Here is a 17,833-nt window from a genome sequence, read left to right on the forward strand (position 1 = left end):
TATTCATAATATTGAAGCCAAAAGATGCAAAGTTAATAATGATAGTGCAACTTATTTGTGGCACTGCCGTTTAGGTCATATTGGTGTAAAGCGCATGAAGAAACTCCATGTTGATGGGCTTTTGGAATCACTTGATTATGAATCACTTGATGCTTGCGAACCATGCCTCATGGGCAAGATGACTAAGACTCCGTTCTCCGGAACAATGGAGCGAGCAACTGACTTATTGGAAATAATACATACTGATGTATGCGGTCAAGGCTCGTGGCAAGTATCGTTATTTTCTGATCTTCACAGATGATTTGAGCAGATATGGATATATCTACTTAATGAAACATAAGTCTGAAACATTTGAAAATTTCAAAGAATTTCAGAGTGAAGTGGAGAATCATCATAACAAGAAAATAGAAGTTTCTACGATATGATCGTAGAGGTAAAATATTTGAGTTAGGAGTTTGGCCTTCAGTCAAAACAATGTGAAATAGTTTCACTACTCACGCCACCTGGAACACCACAGTGTAATGGTGTGTCCGAACGTCATAACCGTACTTTATTAGATATGGTGCGATCTATGATGTCTCTTACCGATTTACCACTATCATTTTGGGATTATGCATTAGAGACAGCTGCATTCACGTTAAATTAGGCACCATCTAAATCCGTTGAGATGACACTATATGAACTGTGGTTTGGCAAGAAACCAAAGTTGTCGTTTCTTAAAGTTTGGAGTTGCAATGCTTATGTGAAAAGGTTTCAACCTGATAAGCTCGAACCCAAATCGGAGAAATGCGTCTTCATAGGATACCCAAAGGAGACTGTTGGGTACACCTTCTAATCACAGATCCAAAGGCAAAATATTCGTTGCTAAGAATAGGATCCTCTCTAGAGAAGGAGTTTTTCTCGAAAGAAGTGAGTGGGAGGAAAGTAGAACTTGATGAGGTAATTGTACCTTCTCCCGAATTGGAAAATAGTTCATCACAGAAATCAGTTCCAGTGATGCCTACACCAATTAGTGAGGAAGATTAATGATGATGATCATGAAACTTCAGATCAAGTTACTACCAAACCTCGTAGGTCAACCAGAGTACGGTCCGCACCAAAGTGGTACGGTAATCCTGTTCTGGAGGTCATGATACTTGACCATGACGAACCTATGAACTATGAGGAAGCGATGATGAGCCCAGATTCCGCAAAATGGTTTAAGGCCATGAAATCTGAGATGGGATCCATGTATGAGAACAAAGTATGGACTTTGGTTGACTTGCCCGATGATCGGCAAGCCATTGAGAATAAATGGATCTACAAGAGGAAGACGGATGCTGATAGTAGTGTTACTATCTACAAAGCTCGAATTGTCGCAAAATGTTTTCGACAATTTCAAGGTGTTGACTACGATGAGATTTTCTCACTCGTATCGATGCTTAAAAGTCTGTTCGAATCATGTTAGCAGTTGCCGCATTTTATGAAATCTGGCAAATGGATGTCAAAACTGCATTCCTTAATGGTTTTCTTGAAGAAGAGTTGTATATGATACAACCAGAAGGTTTTGTCGATCCTAAAGGTGCTAACAAAATGTGCAGGCTCCAGCGATCCATCTATGGACTGGTGCAAGCATCTTGGAGTTGGAATATACGCTTTGATAAATTGATCAAAGCATATAGTTTTATAAAGACTTGCGGTGAAGCCTGTATTTACAAGAAAGTCTGTGGGAGCACTACAACATTTCTGATAAGTATATGTGAATGACATATTATTGATCGGAAATAATGTAGAATTATTCTGCAAATCATAAAGGAGTGTTTGAAAGGAGTTTTTCAATGAAAGACCTCGGTGAAGCTGCTTACATATTAGGCATCAAGATCTATAAAGATAGATCAAGACGCTTGATAGGACTTTCACAAAGCACATACCTTGCCAAAGTTTTGAAGAAGTTCAAAATGGATCAAGCAAAGAAAGGGTTCTTGCCTGTGTTACAAGGTGTGAAGTTGAGTCAGACTCAATGCCCGACCACTGCAGAAAATAGAGAGAGAATGAAAGTCATTCCCTATGCCTCAGCCATAGGTTCTATAAAGTATGCCATGCTGTGTACCAGACCTATTGTATACCCTACACTGAGTTTGACAAAGGGAGTACAATTGTGATCTAGGAGTAGATCACTGGACAGCGGTCAAAATTATCCTTAGTGGAATAAGGATATGTTTCTCAATTATGGAGGTGACAAAAGGTTCGTCATAAAGGGTTACGTCGATGCAAATTTTGACACTGATCCAGATGACTCTAAGTCTCAATCTGGATGCATATTGAAAGTGGGAGCAATTAGCTAGAGTAGCTCCGTGCAGAGCATTGTTGACATAGGAATTTGCAAAATACATACGGATCTGAATGTGGCAGACCCGTTGACTAAACTTCTCTCACAAGCAAAACATGATCACACCTTAGTACTCTTTGGATGTTAATCACGTAGCGATGTGAACTAGATTATTGACTCTAGTAAACCCTTTGGGTGTATGTCACATGACGATGTGAACTGTGGGTGTTAATCACATGGTGATGTGAACTATTGGTGTTAAATCACATGGCGATGTGAACTAGATTATTGACTCTAGAGCAAGTGGGAGACTAAAGGAAATATGCCCTAGAGGCAATAATAAAGTTACTATTTATTTCCTTATTACATGATAAATGTTTATTATTAATGCTAGAATTGTATTAACCGGAAACATGATACATGTGTGAATACATAGACAAACAGAGTGTCACTAGTATGCCTCTACTTGACTAGCTCGTTGATCAAAGATGGTTATGTTTCCTAGCCATAGACATGAGTTGTCATTTGATTAACGTGATCACATCATTAGGAGAATGATGTGATTAACTTGACCCATTCCGTTAGCTTAGCACTTGATCGTTTAGTATGTTGCTATTGCTTTCTTCATGACTTATACATGTTCCTATGAATATGAGATTATGCAACTCCCGTTTACCGGAGGAACACTTTGTGTGCTACCAAACGTCACAACGTAACTGGGTGATTATAAAGGTGCTCTACAGGTGTCTCCGAAGGTACTTGTTGGGTTGGCGTATTTCGAGATTAGGATTTGTCACTCCGATTGTCGGAGAGGTATCTCTGGGCCCACTCAGTAGTGCACATCACTATAAGCCTTGCAAGCATTGTAACTAATGAGTTAGTTGTGGGATGATGTATTACGGAACGAGTAAACAGACTTGCCGGTAACGAGATTGAACTAGGTATTGAGATACCGACGATCGAATCTCGGGCATGTAACATACCGATGACAAAGGGAACAACGTATGTTGTTATGCGGTTTGACCGATAAAGATCTTCGTAGAATATGTGGGAGCCAATATGAGCATCCAGGTTCCGCTATTGGTTATTGACCGGAGACGTGTCTCGGTCATGTCTACATAGTTCTCGAACCCGTAGGGTCCGCACGCTTAAAGTTCGATGATGGTTATATTATGAGTTTTTGTGTTTTGATGTACCGAAGGTAGTTCAGAGTCCCGGATGAGATCGGGGACATGACGAGGAGTCTCGAAATGGTCGAGACGTAAAGATCGATATATTGGACGACTATATTCGGACATCGGAAAAGTTCCGAGTGATTCGGGTATTTTTCGGAGTACCGGAGAGTTACGGGAATTCGCCGGGGAGTAGATGGGCCTTTTTGGGCTTTAGGGGAAAGAGAGAGGAGAGGCTGCCCCCCCCCAAGGCCTAGTCCGAATTGGACTAGGGGGAGGGGCGGCGCCCCCTCCTTCCTTCTCTTCTCTTTTCCCTTTCCTTCTCTCCTACTCTTACTACTTGGATGGGCTCCTAGTTCTACTAGGAAAGGGGGAATCCTACTCCCGGTGGGAGTAGGACTCCCCTAGGGCGCGCCATAGAGAGGGCCGGCCCTCTCCCTCCTCCACTTCTTTATATACGGGGAGAGGGGCACCCCTTGGAGACACAACAATTGATCTCTTGATCTCTTAGTCGTGTGCGGTGCCCCCCTCCACCATATTCCACCTCGATCATATCGTAGCGGTGCTTAGGCGAAGCCCTGCGTCGGTAGCATCATCATCACCGTCACCACGCCGTCGTGCTGACGGAACTCTCCCGTGAAGCTCTGCTGGATCGGAGTTCGCGGGACGTCATCAAGCTGAGCGTGTGCTGAACTTGGAGGTGCCGCACGTTCGGTACTTGGATCGGTCGGATCGGGAAGACGTACGACTACATCAACCGTGTTGTGCTAACGCTTCCGCTTTCGGTCTACGAGAGTACGTGGACACACTCTCCCCTCTCGTTGCTATGCATCACCATGATCCCGTGTGTGCGTAGGAATTTTTTTGAAATTACTACGTTCCCTAACAGGTCGTTGCCGTCGCGGTCGGCCATGGCCGGCCTGGGATTTCTCCTAGCCAGAGCTCCCCGCCACCAACAACACCGCTGCCTGAGAACCGGCAACCCATGGAAGCGCGGCCAGGCCAGGAGGGGACGCGCGCCAAGCAGGGGAGGGAAGGGAGTCGCCAGATCTGGCGCCGCCGGCAGCCAAGCAACCACGGTGCGCCGCCCACGTCCACCAAGCTCCAGCCGCCCGCGCGACCAGGGGCAACGGGACCAATGCCCGCACCGCGACTCGCCGCAGAGCCGGCAATGTCTCCCCAGGGGAGCCGCCGCTTTAGATCTAGAGCTCCCCGCGGGAGAGCAGGGCAGCAAGGAGGCCCCGCCGCCACCATCCTTGACGGTGCCCGGGCTTGCCTTGTGGCCACCTCCGGCGGCGGCGAGGGAGGCCGGAGGGGAGGGGAGGGTCGACAGCGCGGCTAGTTTTTTTGCCCCCCGAGTCGCGCGAGCGGGGGGCGGCGCGGGGGGGGGGGGGAGGACCACATCTCTTCTTACCAAGTTGACTCACTCACCCCTTTGGTCTCTCTCTGCCCCCCCATCAGTGTTGCCCAAAGCTTTATCTTGCCCAATCTCACTCCCTAGCCACTCAAACTTCTTGAGCTTCTAGGATTTGAGGGAGACGACCTAGATCTACAATTCCACCGGAGGAAATTTGATTTTCCCTTACTTTCTTTTGTGGATCTTGTTACTCTTTGGTATTCGGGCAACCTATATGAATGAGGTCACCTTGGATCTCAAATCATTTTGGTGGAGCTTCGTGTGTTGTTGGGAGCCTCCAATTAAGTTGTGGAGATCGCCCCAACCTTGTTTGTGAAGGTTTCGGTTGCCGCCTCTAAGGGCATCGCATAGTGGAATTGTGGCACCTTGCATTATGCGAGGGCGTGAGGAGAATAAGGTGAGCCATTGTGGTGCTTGGTGAGCATCGTGCCACCACACCTCTCCAACTAAGACGTACCTCCCCCAAAGGAGGAAACTCCGGAAACTACATCCACGTCTTCACTTGCGGTTACTTCTTTCCTTGAATTACTTGTTGCAAGCTTGTTTTGGTGTTAATCTTTCTAGCTTGTTGTTGTTCTTGAGCATGGCATATAGGTTGTACATCTAGTTGCATACTAGATAACATATATTTTTGTTGTTTCCCTAAAATTGCAAAGGAAGTTAAAAGAGGATAAAAATTATTAGTTGCATATTCATCCCCCCTAGTTGACCGTACTTATCCTTTCACTAACTCTAATTACCCCCAACCAAACACATTGTGAAAGTACATCTTGTGTTCCCTGTGTTTTGCAAAGGGAGTGCTAACAGCGAAGCTAATGCCCATAAATCAAGGAATATTCATGAAAATAAAGTTAATATTCTCTAGCATCATACACCATCCATTTTAAATTACTAGACATATTTGACTCATTAACATAGGGGTTTTATAACTAAATAAATATAATTCTACATGGCTCAAAGTAGGGATGAAAACGGAGCGGAAACGTACGGAACTAAGTGCTACCATATTTGTTTTCATATTTTTTGCAGAAGCGGAAACGAATACAGAAACCCTGAAAATGAATACGGAAACAAATACTACCGGAAACGGACACGGAGCGAATACAAAGCGGACACGGAAACAGAAGTGTGTGTTGACCGGAACTTAAAAACCCTTGAATCATAGAGAAATAAACACAAAACACAACAATTTTAATAAATTGTTAACATGGCTACAAAATAATATCATTATGTTAGCAACTTAGCATAGTATTGTAGTAGTACTGGACAATTGAGTATAGGGTCAAGCCGAGTACATTTCTGGTAGTACAAGTTGGGTTCAAATGATCCATTCTACCCATTGTATAATTGTGTATTGTTTGGTGGTTGGACCACAAAACAGCCATAGGTCTATAGTAAAACGGGAAATTCCATATTCACGAAAACGGAAAGTTCCGTTTCCACGTCTGTTCCACCGAAAAAACACCGTTCCGTTTTTGTTTCCGTTTCCGCATAAAAAAAATCCACTTCCACTTCCATTTTGCAAATTTCCATTTTTGTTTTCGTATTTCCTCTCTGTTTCCATTTTTCCTCCAGAAAAACGGAAAGTTTCCACTCCATTTTCATCCCTAGCTCAAAGTTTCTTTTTTTTACAAAAACCATGGATTCCATTAAACTGATAAACCAGGCAAAATGTCGTTTATGAAATGAAATACAAGACTTGGAAGTGTCATGTCTGAAGGATAGTGAAGTGATCTTCACACAAAGGCTCCCATCAAACACACAAACTAAGATCAAACAAATCATTGAAAGCCTTCATCTTCAACAAAACCAAACTCTTGAATTATCGCTCTAGCCAGAATAGGGCATTGTCTATGTGTATAGGTATATAGTCGGAGTGGTATACCCTATGGGCGCGCACAAACCAAGTCCACCTACGAGTATGCACTCAAAGGGGATAACATTTCGTGTGAGTATGCACCCGGAAGAGATAACATTGCGCGCGTTCAGTCTGGAATATGCTCGTTACGGGAGATATGTTCCATGTAACTGCGGGATCACCAGATCGTGTCGTATCTCTCTGAGGAAAACTACCTAATTACTAGCACATGCCAAACCATATAAAAGTCAGGCCTTGCTCTCCATAGGCCTAGCCTTGACATAGGTCAAGCCTTGCCGGATATGAAGGAAATATGCCCTAGAGGTAATAATAAAGTTATTATTTATTTCCTTATATCATGATAAATGCTTATTATTCATGCTAGAATTGTATTAACCGGAAACATGATACATGTGTGAATACATAGACAAACAGAGTGTCACTAATATGCCTCTACTTGACTAGCTCGTTGATCAAAGATGGTTATGTTTCCTAGCCATAGACAAAGAGTTGTCATTTGATTAACGGGATCACATCATTAGGAGAATGATGTGATTGACTTGACCCATTCCGTTAGCTTAGCACTTGATTGTTTAGTATGTTGCTATTGCTTTCTTCATGACTTATACATGTTCCTATGACTATGAGATTACGCAACTCCCGTTTACCGGAGGAACACTTTGTGTGCTACCAAACGTCACAACGTAACTGGGTGATTATAAAGGTGCTCTACAGGTGTCTCCGAAGGTACTTGTTGGGTTGGCGTATTTCGAGATTAGGATTTGTCACTCCGATTGTCGGAGAGGTATCTCTGGGCCCACTCGGTAATGCACATCACTATAAGCCTTGCAAGCATTGTAACTAATGAGTTAGTTGCGGGATGATGTATTACGGAACGAGTAAACAGACTTGCCGGTAACGAGATTGAACTAGGTATTGAGATACCGACGATCGAATCTTGGGCAAGTAACATACCGATGACAAAGGGAACAACGTATGTTGTTATGTGGTTTGACCAATAAAGATCTTCGTAGAATATGTGGGAGCTAATATGAGCATCCAGGTTCCGCTATTGGTTATTGACCGGAGACGTGTCTCGGTCATGTCTACATAGTTCTCGAACCCGTAGGGTCCGCACGCTTAAAGTTCGATGACGGTTATATTATGAGATTTTGTGTTTTGATGTACCGAAGGTAGTTCGGAGTCCCGGATGTGATCACGGACATAACGAGGAGTCTCGAAATGGTCGAGACATGAAGATTGATATATTGGACGACTATATTCGGACACCGAAATGGTTCTGGGGGTTATTGGATATATACCGGAGTACCGGGGGGTTACGGGAACCCCCCCGAAGGTTATTGGGCCTCATGGGCCCAAGTGGTGGAAGAGGAGAGGCGGCCAAGGGGCAGCCGCGCGCCCCTCCCCCCCTCCCAAGTCCGAATTGGACAAAGAGGGGGGCGGCGCCCCCCTTTCCTTTCCCCCCCTCTCTCTCCTTCCCTCTCCACTCCTACTCCAACATGGAAGGGGGGAGTCCTACTCCCGGTGGGAGTAGGACTCCTCATGGGGCGCGCCAAGGGTGGCCGGCCCCCTCCCCCTCCTCCACTCCTTTATATATGGGGAGGAAGGCACCCCCTAGAGACACAACAATTGATCCCTTGGATCTCTTAGCCGTGTGCGGTGCCCCCCTCCACCATAATCCACCTCGGTCATATCGTAGCGGTGCTTAGGCGAAGCCCTGCATCGGTAGAACATCATCATCGTCACCACGCCGTCGTGCTGACAGAACTCTCCCTCAAAGCTCGGCTGGATTGGAGTTCGAGGGACGTCATCGAGTTGAACGTGTGCTGAACTCGGAGATGTCGAGCGTTCGGTACTTGATCGGTCGGATCGTGAAGACGTACGACTACATCAACCGCGTTGTGCTAACGCTTCCGCTTTCAGTCTACGAGGGTACATGGACACACTCTCCCCTCTCGTTGCTATGCATCACCATGATCTTGCGTGTGGGTAGGAATTTTTTTGAAATTACTATGTTCCCCAACAGTGGCATCCGAGCCAGGTTTTATGCGTTGATGTTATATGCACGAGTAGAACATAAGTGAGTTGTGGGCGATACTAGTCATACTGCTTACTAGCATGTCACACTTTGGTTCGGCGATATTGTTGGATGAAGCGACCTGGACCGACATTACGCGTACGCTTACGCGAGACTGGTTCTACCGACGTGCTTTGCACACAGGTGGCTGGCGGGTGTCAGTTTCTCCAACTTTAGTTGAACCGAGTGTGGCTACGCCCGGTCCTTGAGAAGGTTAAAACAGCACTAACTTGACGAACTATCGTTGTGGTTTTGATGTGTAGGTAAGAACGGTTCTTGCTCAGCCCGTAGCAGCCACGTAAAATTTGCAACAACAAAGTAGAGGACGTCTAACTTGTTTTTGCAGGGCATGTTGTGATGTGATATGGTCAAGACATGATGCTATATTTTATTGTATGAGATGATCATGTTTTGTAACCGAGTTATCGGCAACTGGCAGGAGCCATATGGTTGTCGCTTTATTGTATGCAATGCAATCGCCCTGTAATTGCTTTACTTTATCACTAAGCGGTGGCGATAGTCGTAGAAGCAATAGGTGGCGATACGACAACGATGCTGCGATGGAGATCAAGGTGTCGCGCCGGTGACGATGGTGATCATGACGGTGCTTCGGAGATGGAGATCACAAGCACAAGATGATGATGGCCATATCATATCACTTATATTGATTGCATGTGATGTTTATCTTTTATGCATCTTATCTTGCTTTGATTGACGATAGCATTATAAGATGATCTCTCACTAAATTTCGAGATAGAAGTGTTCTCCCTGAGTATGCACCGTTGCCAAAGTTCGTCGTGCCCAGACACCACGTGATGATCGGGTGTGATAAGCTCTACGTCCATCTACAACGGGTGCAAGCCAGTTTTTGCACACGCAGAATATTCAGGTTAAACTTGACGAGCCTAGCATATGCATATATGGCCTCGGAACATTGAGACCGAAAGGTCGAGCGTGAATCATATAGTAGATATGATCAACATAGTGATGTTCTCCATTGAAAACTACTCCATTTCACGTGATGATCGGTTATGGTTTAGTTGATTTGGATCACGTGATCACTTAGATGATTAGAGGGATGTCTATCTAAGTGGGAGTTCTTAAGTAATATGATTAATTGAACTTTAATTTATCATGAACTTAGTACCTGATAGTATTTTGCATGTCTATGTTTGTTGTAGATAGATGGCTCGTGCTGTTGTTCCGTTGAATTTTAATGCGTTCCTTGAGAAAGCAAAGTTGAAAGATGATGGTAGCAATTACACGGACTGGGTCCGTAACTTGAGGATTATCCTCATTGCTGCACAGAAGAATTACGTCGTGGAAGCACCGCTAGGTGCCAAACCTGCTGCAGGAGCAACACCAGATGTTATGAACGTCTGGCAGAGCAAAGCTGATGACTACTCGATAGTTCAGTGTGCCATGCTTTACGGCTTAGAACCGGGACTTCAACGACGTTTTGAACGTCATGGAGCATATGAGATGTTCCAGGAGTTGAAGTTAATATTTCAAGCAAATGCCCGGATTGAGAGATATGAAGTCTCCAGTAAGTTCTACAGCTGCAAGATGGAGGAGAATAGTTCTGTCACTGAGCATATTCTCAGAATGTCTGGGTATAACAATCACTTGATTCAACTGGGAGTTAATCTTCCGGATGATAGCGTCATTGACAGAATTCTTCAATCACTGCCACCAAGCTACAAGAGCTTCGTGATGAACTATACCATGCAAGGGATGGATAAGGCGATTCCCGAGCTGTTCGCAATGCTAAAGGCTGCGGAGGTAGAAATCAAGAAAGAGCATCAAGTGTTGATGGTTAATAAGACCACCAGTTTCAAGAAAAAGGGCAAAGGGAAGAAGAAGAAGGGGAACTTCAAGAACAACAGCAAACAAGTTGTTGCTCAAGAGAAGAAACCCAAGTCTGGACCTAAGCGTGAGACTGAGTGCTTCTACTGCAAGCAGACTGGTCACTGGAAGCGGAACTGCCCCAAGTATTTGGCAGATAAGAAGGATGGCAAGGTGAACAAAGGTATATGTGATATACATGTTATTGATGTGTACTGATAACCCACAAGTATAGGGGATCTATCATAGTCCTTTCGATAAGTAAGAGTGTCGAACCCAACGAGGAGCAGAAGGAAATGATAAGCGGTTTTCAGCAAGGTATTCTCTGCAAGCACTGAAATTATAGGTAACAGATAGTTTTGTGATAGGATAATTTGTAACGAGCAACAAGTAACAAAAGTAAATAAAGTGCAGCAAGGTGGCCCAATCCTTTTTGTAGCAAAGGACAAGCCTGGACAAACTCTTATATAGAGAAAAGCGCTCCCGAGGACACATGGGAATTATCGTCAAGCTAGTTTTCATCACGTTCATATGATTCGCGTTCGGTACTTTGATAATTTGATATGTGGGTGGACCGGTGCTTGGGTGTTGTCCTTACTTGGACAAGCATCCCACTTATGATTAACTCCTATTGCAAGCATCCGCAACTACAAAAGAAGTATTAAGGTAAACCTAACCATAGCATGAAACATATGGATCCAAATCAGCCCCTTACGAAGCAACGCATAAACTAGGGTTTAAGCTTCTGTCACTCTAGCAACCCATCATCTACTTATTACTTCCCAATGCCTTCCTCTAGGCCCAAACGATGGTGAAGTGTTATGTAGTCGACGTTCACATAACACCACTAGAGGAGAGACAACATACATCTCATCAAAATATCGAACGAATACCAAATTCACATGACTACTAATAGCAAGGCTTCTCCCATGTCCTCAGGAACAAACGTAACTACTCACAAAGCATATTCATGTTCATAATCAGAGGGGTATTAATATGCATATAGGATCTGAACATATGATCTTCCACCAAATAAACCAACTAGCATCAACTACAAGGAGTAATCAACACTACTAGCAACCTACAGGTACCAATCCCAGACTTAGAGACAAGAATTGGATACAAGAGATGAACTAGGGTTTTAGATGAGATGGTGCTAGTGAAGATGTTGATGGAGATTGGCCCTCTCCCGATGAGAGGAGCGTTGGTGATGATGATGGCGATGATTTCCCCCTCCCGGAGGGAAGTGTCCCCGGCGGAACAGCTCCGCCGGAGCCCTAGATTGGTTCCGCCAAGGTTCCGCCTCGTGGCGGCGGAGTCTCGTCCCGAAAGCTTGCTTATGATTTTTCTTCGGACGAATGACTTCATATAGCAGAAGATGGGCACCGGAGGGCCAACAGGGGGCCCATGAGGCAGGGGGGCGCGCCCAGGGGGGTAGGGCGCGCCCCCACCCTCGTGGCCAGGGTGTGGGCCCCCTCTGGTATTTCTTCCTCTCAGTATTTTTTATTATTTCCAAAAATAACTTTCGTGGAGTTTCAGGACTTTTGGAGTTGTGCAGAATAGGTCTCTAATATTTGCTCCTTTTCCAGCCCAGAATTCCAGCTGCCGTCATTCTCCCTCCTTATGTAAAACTTGTAAAATAAGAGAGAATAGGCATAAGTATTGTGACATAATGTGTAATAACAGCCCAAAATGCAATAAATATCGATACAAAAGCATGATGCAAAATGGACGTATCATGTACCTTACTAGAGCTCGCAGTAGCACCTGGGTATTTGATACTGGTTCTGTTGCTAATATTTGCAACTCGAAACAGGGACTAGGGATTAAGCGGACACTGGCTAAGGACGAGGTGAAGATGCGCGTGGGAAACGGTTCCAAAGTCGATGTGATCGCCGTCGGCACGCTACCTCTACATCTACCTTCGGGATTAGTATTAGACCTAAATAATTGTTATTTGGTGCCAGCGTTGAGCATGAACATTATATCTGGATCTTGTTTGATGCGAGACGGTTATTCATTTAAATCAGAGAATAATGGTTGTTCTATTTATATGAGTAATATCTTTTATGGTCATGCACCCTTGAAGAGTGGTCTATTCTTGATGAATCTCGATAGTAGTGATACACATATTCATAATGTTGAAGCCAAAAGATGCAGAGTTGATAATGATAGTGCAACTTATTTGTGGCACTGCCATTTGGGTCATATTGGTGTAAAGCGCATGAAGAAACTCCATACTGATGGACTTTTGGAATCACTTGATTATGAATACCTTGGTACTTGCGAACCATGCCTCATGGGCAAGATGACTAAAACGCCGTTCTCCGAAACTATGGAGCGAGCAACTGATTTATTGGAGATCATACATACTCATGTGTGTGGTCCAATGAATGTTGAGGCTCGTGGCGGGTATCGTTATTTTCTCACCTTCACAGATGATTTAAGCAGATATGGGTATATCTACTTAATGAAACATAAGTCTGAAACATTTGAAAAGTTCAAAGAATTTCAGAGTGAAGTTGAAAATCATCATAACAAGAAAATAAAGTTTCTACGATCTGATCGTGGAGGAGAATATTTGAGTTACGAGTTTGGTCTACATTTGAAACAATGCGGAATAGTTTCGCAACTCACGCCACCTGGAACACCACAACGTAACGGTGTGTCCGAACGTCGTAATCGTACTTTACTAGATATGGTGCGATCTATGATGTCTCTTACTGATTTACCGCTATCGTTTTGGGGTTATGCTTTAGAGACGGACGCATTCATGTTAAATAGGGCACCATCAAAATCCGTTGAGACGACGCCTTATGAACTGTGGTTTAGCAAGAAACCAAAGTTATCGTTTCTTAAAGTTTGGGGCTGCGATGCTTATGTGAAAAAGCTTCAACCTGATAAGCTCGAACCCAAGTCGGAGAAATGTGTCTTCATAGGATACCCAAAGGAAATTGTTGGGTACACCTTCTATCACAGATCTGAAGGCAAGACATTTGTTGCCAAGAATGGATCCTTTCTAGAGAAGGAGTTTCTCTCGAAAGAAGTGAGTGGGAGGAAAGTAGAACTTGATGAGGTAACAGTACCTGCTCCCTTATTGGAAAGTAGTTCATCACAGAAACCGGTTCCTGTGACATCTACACCAATTAGTGAGGAAATTAATGATGATGATCATGAAACTTCAGATCAAGTTGTTACTGAACCTCGTAGGTCAACCAGAGTAAGATCCGCACCAGAGTGGTACGGTAATCCTGTTCTGGAGGTTATGTTACTAGACCATGACGAACCTACGAACTAGGAAGAAGCGATGGTGAGCCCAGATTCCGCAAAATGGCTTGAGGCCATGAAATCTGAGATGGGATCCATGTATGAGAACAAAGTGTGGACTTTGGTTGACTTGCCCGATGATCGGCAAGCCACCGAGAATAAATGGATCTTCATGAAGAAGACTGACGCTGACGGTAATGTTACTGTCTATAAAGCTCGACTTGTTGCAAAAGGTTTTCCACAAGTTCAAGGGATTGACTACGATGAGACCTTCTCAGCTGTAGCGATGCTTAAGTCTGTCCGAATCATGTTAGCAATTGCCGCATTTTATGATTATGAAATTTGGCAATGGATGTCAAAACTGCATTCCTGAATGGATTTCTGGAAGAAGAGTTGTATATGATGCAACCAGAAGGTTTTGTCGATCCAAAGGGAGCTAACAAAGTGTGCAAGCTCCAGCGATCCATTTATGGACTGGTGCAAGCCTCTCGGAGTTGGAATAAATGTTTTGATAGTGTGATCAAAGCATATGGTTTTATACAGACTTTTGGAGAAGCCTGTATTTACAAGAAAGTGAGTGGGAGCTCTGTAGCATTTCTGATATTATATGTGGATGACATATTATTGATCGGAAATGATATAGAATTTCTGGATAGCATAAAGGGATATTTGAATGAGTTTTTCAATGAAGGACCTCGGTGAAGCTGCTTATATATTGGGCATCAAGATCTATAGATATAGACCAAGACGCTTAATAGGACTTTCACAAAGCACATACCTTGACAAAGTCTTGAAGAAGTTCAAAATGGATCAAGCAAAAGAAAGGGTTCTTGCCTGTGTTACAAGGTGTGAAGTTGAGTAAGACTCAATGCCCGACCACTTCAGAAGATAGAGAGAAAATGAAAGATGTTCCCTATGCTTCAGCCATAGGCTCTATCATGTATGCAATGCTGTGTACCAGACCTGATGTGTGCCTTGCTATTAGTTTAGCAGGGAGGTACCAAAGTAATCCAGGAGTGGATCACTAGACAGCGCTCAAGAACATCCTGAAATACCTGAAAAGGACTAAGGATATGTTTCTCGTTTATGGAGGTGACAAAGAGCTCGTCGTAAATGGTTACGTCGATGCAAGCTTTGACACTGATCCGGACGATTCTAAATCGCAAACCGAATACGTCTTTTTATTGAACGATGGAGCTGTCAGTTGGTGCAGTTCTAAACAAAGCGTCGTAGCGGGATCTACATGTGAAGCAGAGTACATAGCTGCTTCGGAAGCAGAAATGAAGGAGTCTGGATGAAGGAGTTCATATCCGATCTAGGTGTCATACCTAGTGCATCGGGTCCAATGAAAATCTTTTATGACAATACTGGTGCAATTACATATGGATCTGAATGTTGCAGACCCGTTGACTAAGCCTCTTTCACGAGCAAAACATGATCAACACCAAGGCTCCATGGGTGTTAGAATCATTACTGTGTAATCTAGATTATTGTGACTAGTGCAAGTGGGAGACTGAAGGAAATATGCCCTAGAGGCAATAATAAAGTTATTGATTATTTCCTTATATCATGATAAATGTTTATTATTCATGCTAGAATTGTATTAACCGGAAACATGATACATGTGTGTGAATACATAGACAAACAGAGTGTCACTAGTATGCCTCTACTTGACTAGCTCGTTGATCAAAGATGGTTATGTTTCCTAGCCATAGACAAAGAGTTGTCATTTGATTAACGGGATCACATCATTAGGAGAATGATCATCATTAGGAGAATGATGTGATTGACTTGACCCATTCCGTTAGCTTAGCACTTGATCGTTTAGTATGTCGCTATTGCTTTCTTCATGACTTATACATGTTCCTATGGCTATGAGATTATGCAACTCCCGTTTACCGGAGGAACACTTTGTGTGCTACCAAACGTCACAACGTAACTGGGTGATTATAAAGGTGCTCTACAGGTGTCTCCGAAGGTACTTGTTGGGTTGGCGTATTTCGGGATTAGGATTTGTCACTCCGATTGTCGGAGAGGTATCTCTGGGCCCACTCGGTAATGCACATCACTTAAGCCTTGCAAGCATTGCAACTAATGAGTTAGTTGCGGGATGATGTATTACGGAACGAGTAAAGAGACTTGCCGGTAACGAGACTGAACTAGGTATTACCGAAAAAGGCTTTCGCCCCGCTTTATAAATAAAGCAAAGATCCACAACAAACCCGGTACAACCGCACGCCAACACAACCCACACACCCAAGGCATGATACAAAGATGTTGAGCGCAGCAACACCACCCCTAGCACTACAAGAGTAACCGGAGATCTAAGCCGTGAACACGCCACCGCGAAGAAGTGAAGCCGCATATGGCGAACCGAGGGCTCCAAGGCGGCGCCTTCAGGAAGGGAACGACACCGGAGCGCCGCCACCGCCCGACACGATGGTCAGGGTTTCCCCTGGAGCAACCCGACGGGCAATGAAGGCCGCGACGGCGCCTTCAAGAAGGGAACGATTCGCCGCCGCCGGTCCGTCCGAAGATAGAGCAGGTTTTCACCCCGGCCACCAATCACCACCACCGAACGCCACACCCCGGCATCCATGCCGCCTACACGGCCATGGTCACCAGACAGCACCAAGCCACGAGCTCTGCCCATGAGCACCGCGCTACCACCTCCAGGGTCGCCGCCCTGGCATCCAGGACCTTGACACCACCTCACCCGAGACCGGCACACTACTCCACCCAAAGAGACGAATGGAAAGGTCCCGTCTTTCGCATCCCTGTGCGACCCCCAGCGCCGAGACCTAAGAGGCCGGCCGGAACGGGCCTCCATCTCCTTGTCCTGCGGCACCGGGCGCGAGACGGGCTCAGTCCTGCAGCCGGGCACGAGACGAGGTCGGTCCTGCTGCCGGGCGCGAGACGAGCTCGGTCCTGCTGCCGGGCGCGAGACGAGCTCGGTCCTGCCGCCGGGCGCGAGACGAGATCCGTCCCGCAACACCGGGCGCGAGATGGGAGATGGACCGCAGCTGGGAGAGGGCCAACCCTTCGACGAGGGTAGCGTCCGAACGACGAGGAGAGGAATCGAAGGCCAAAACAGGCCGCTTCCCGACGAGCCGACGCCGAAGATGTCCGGCCGCTGTCGTGAAACGACCCAAATCATCGCCATGAGCCAAAACCACGCTGTGGCGGCCCACATCCGTGCAGCGACCCAACCGGCCGCTGCCAGCACCTCAGGCCGCCCGCCGGCGAGCAGGGCCAGATCCGGCCGAATCTGACCATGTCGCAACAAGCACCCACCAGCCACGCCCTCAAGCTCCACCTAGCCAACGAGCGGAGGAGGAAGAAGGAGGGCGCCCACCTCTGTCGCGCCGCGACCCCGTGCCGCCCACGGCCCGCGCCGCCCACAGCTCCCGGCGCCAGATCGGGGCGCAGGAGCAGCAAGCGCGCCCCTCCAGCCGGCAGCCCGACACGCCGCGGAAGCCACCAGCTGTCGTCGTCGGGAGGGGACCCGCCGCGCCGCCGCGACCCACCAACCGTGGCGCCCTGGCCCGTGGAAGCGGCCCGCACCGGCGCCACACGCGAGGGGACAAGAAGACCCGCCGCCGTCGGCGCCAGCCAGGCTTTGCCTGGGCGCGCCCTGTGGCGGCGGCAGGGGAGGAAGGGGTCGGGAGGAGGGGAGGAGACCGACGGCGGCTAGGGTTCCCTCCCCATCGCCTGCAGGGGCGACGCGGGAGGGGTGGGTCGGGACTGAACTAGGTATTGAGATACCGACGATCGAATCTCGGGCAAGTAACATACCGATGACAAAGGGAACAACGTATGTTGTTATGCGGTTTGACCGATAAAGATCTTCGTAGAATATGTGGGAGCC

The sequence above is a fragment of the Triticum aestivum genome, chromosome 3D, assembly GCF_018294505.1.
Source record: "Triticum aestivum cultivar Chinese Spring chromosome 3D, IWGSC CS RefSeq v2.1, whole genome shotgun sequence".
In the NCBI taxonomy this organism is placed as follows: Eukaryota; Viridiplantae; Streptophyta; class Magnoliopsida; order Poales; family Poaceae; genus Triticum; species Triticum aestivum.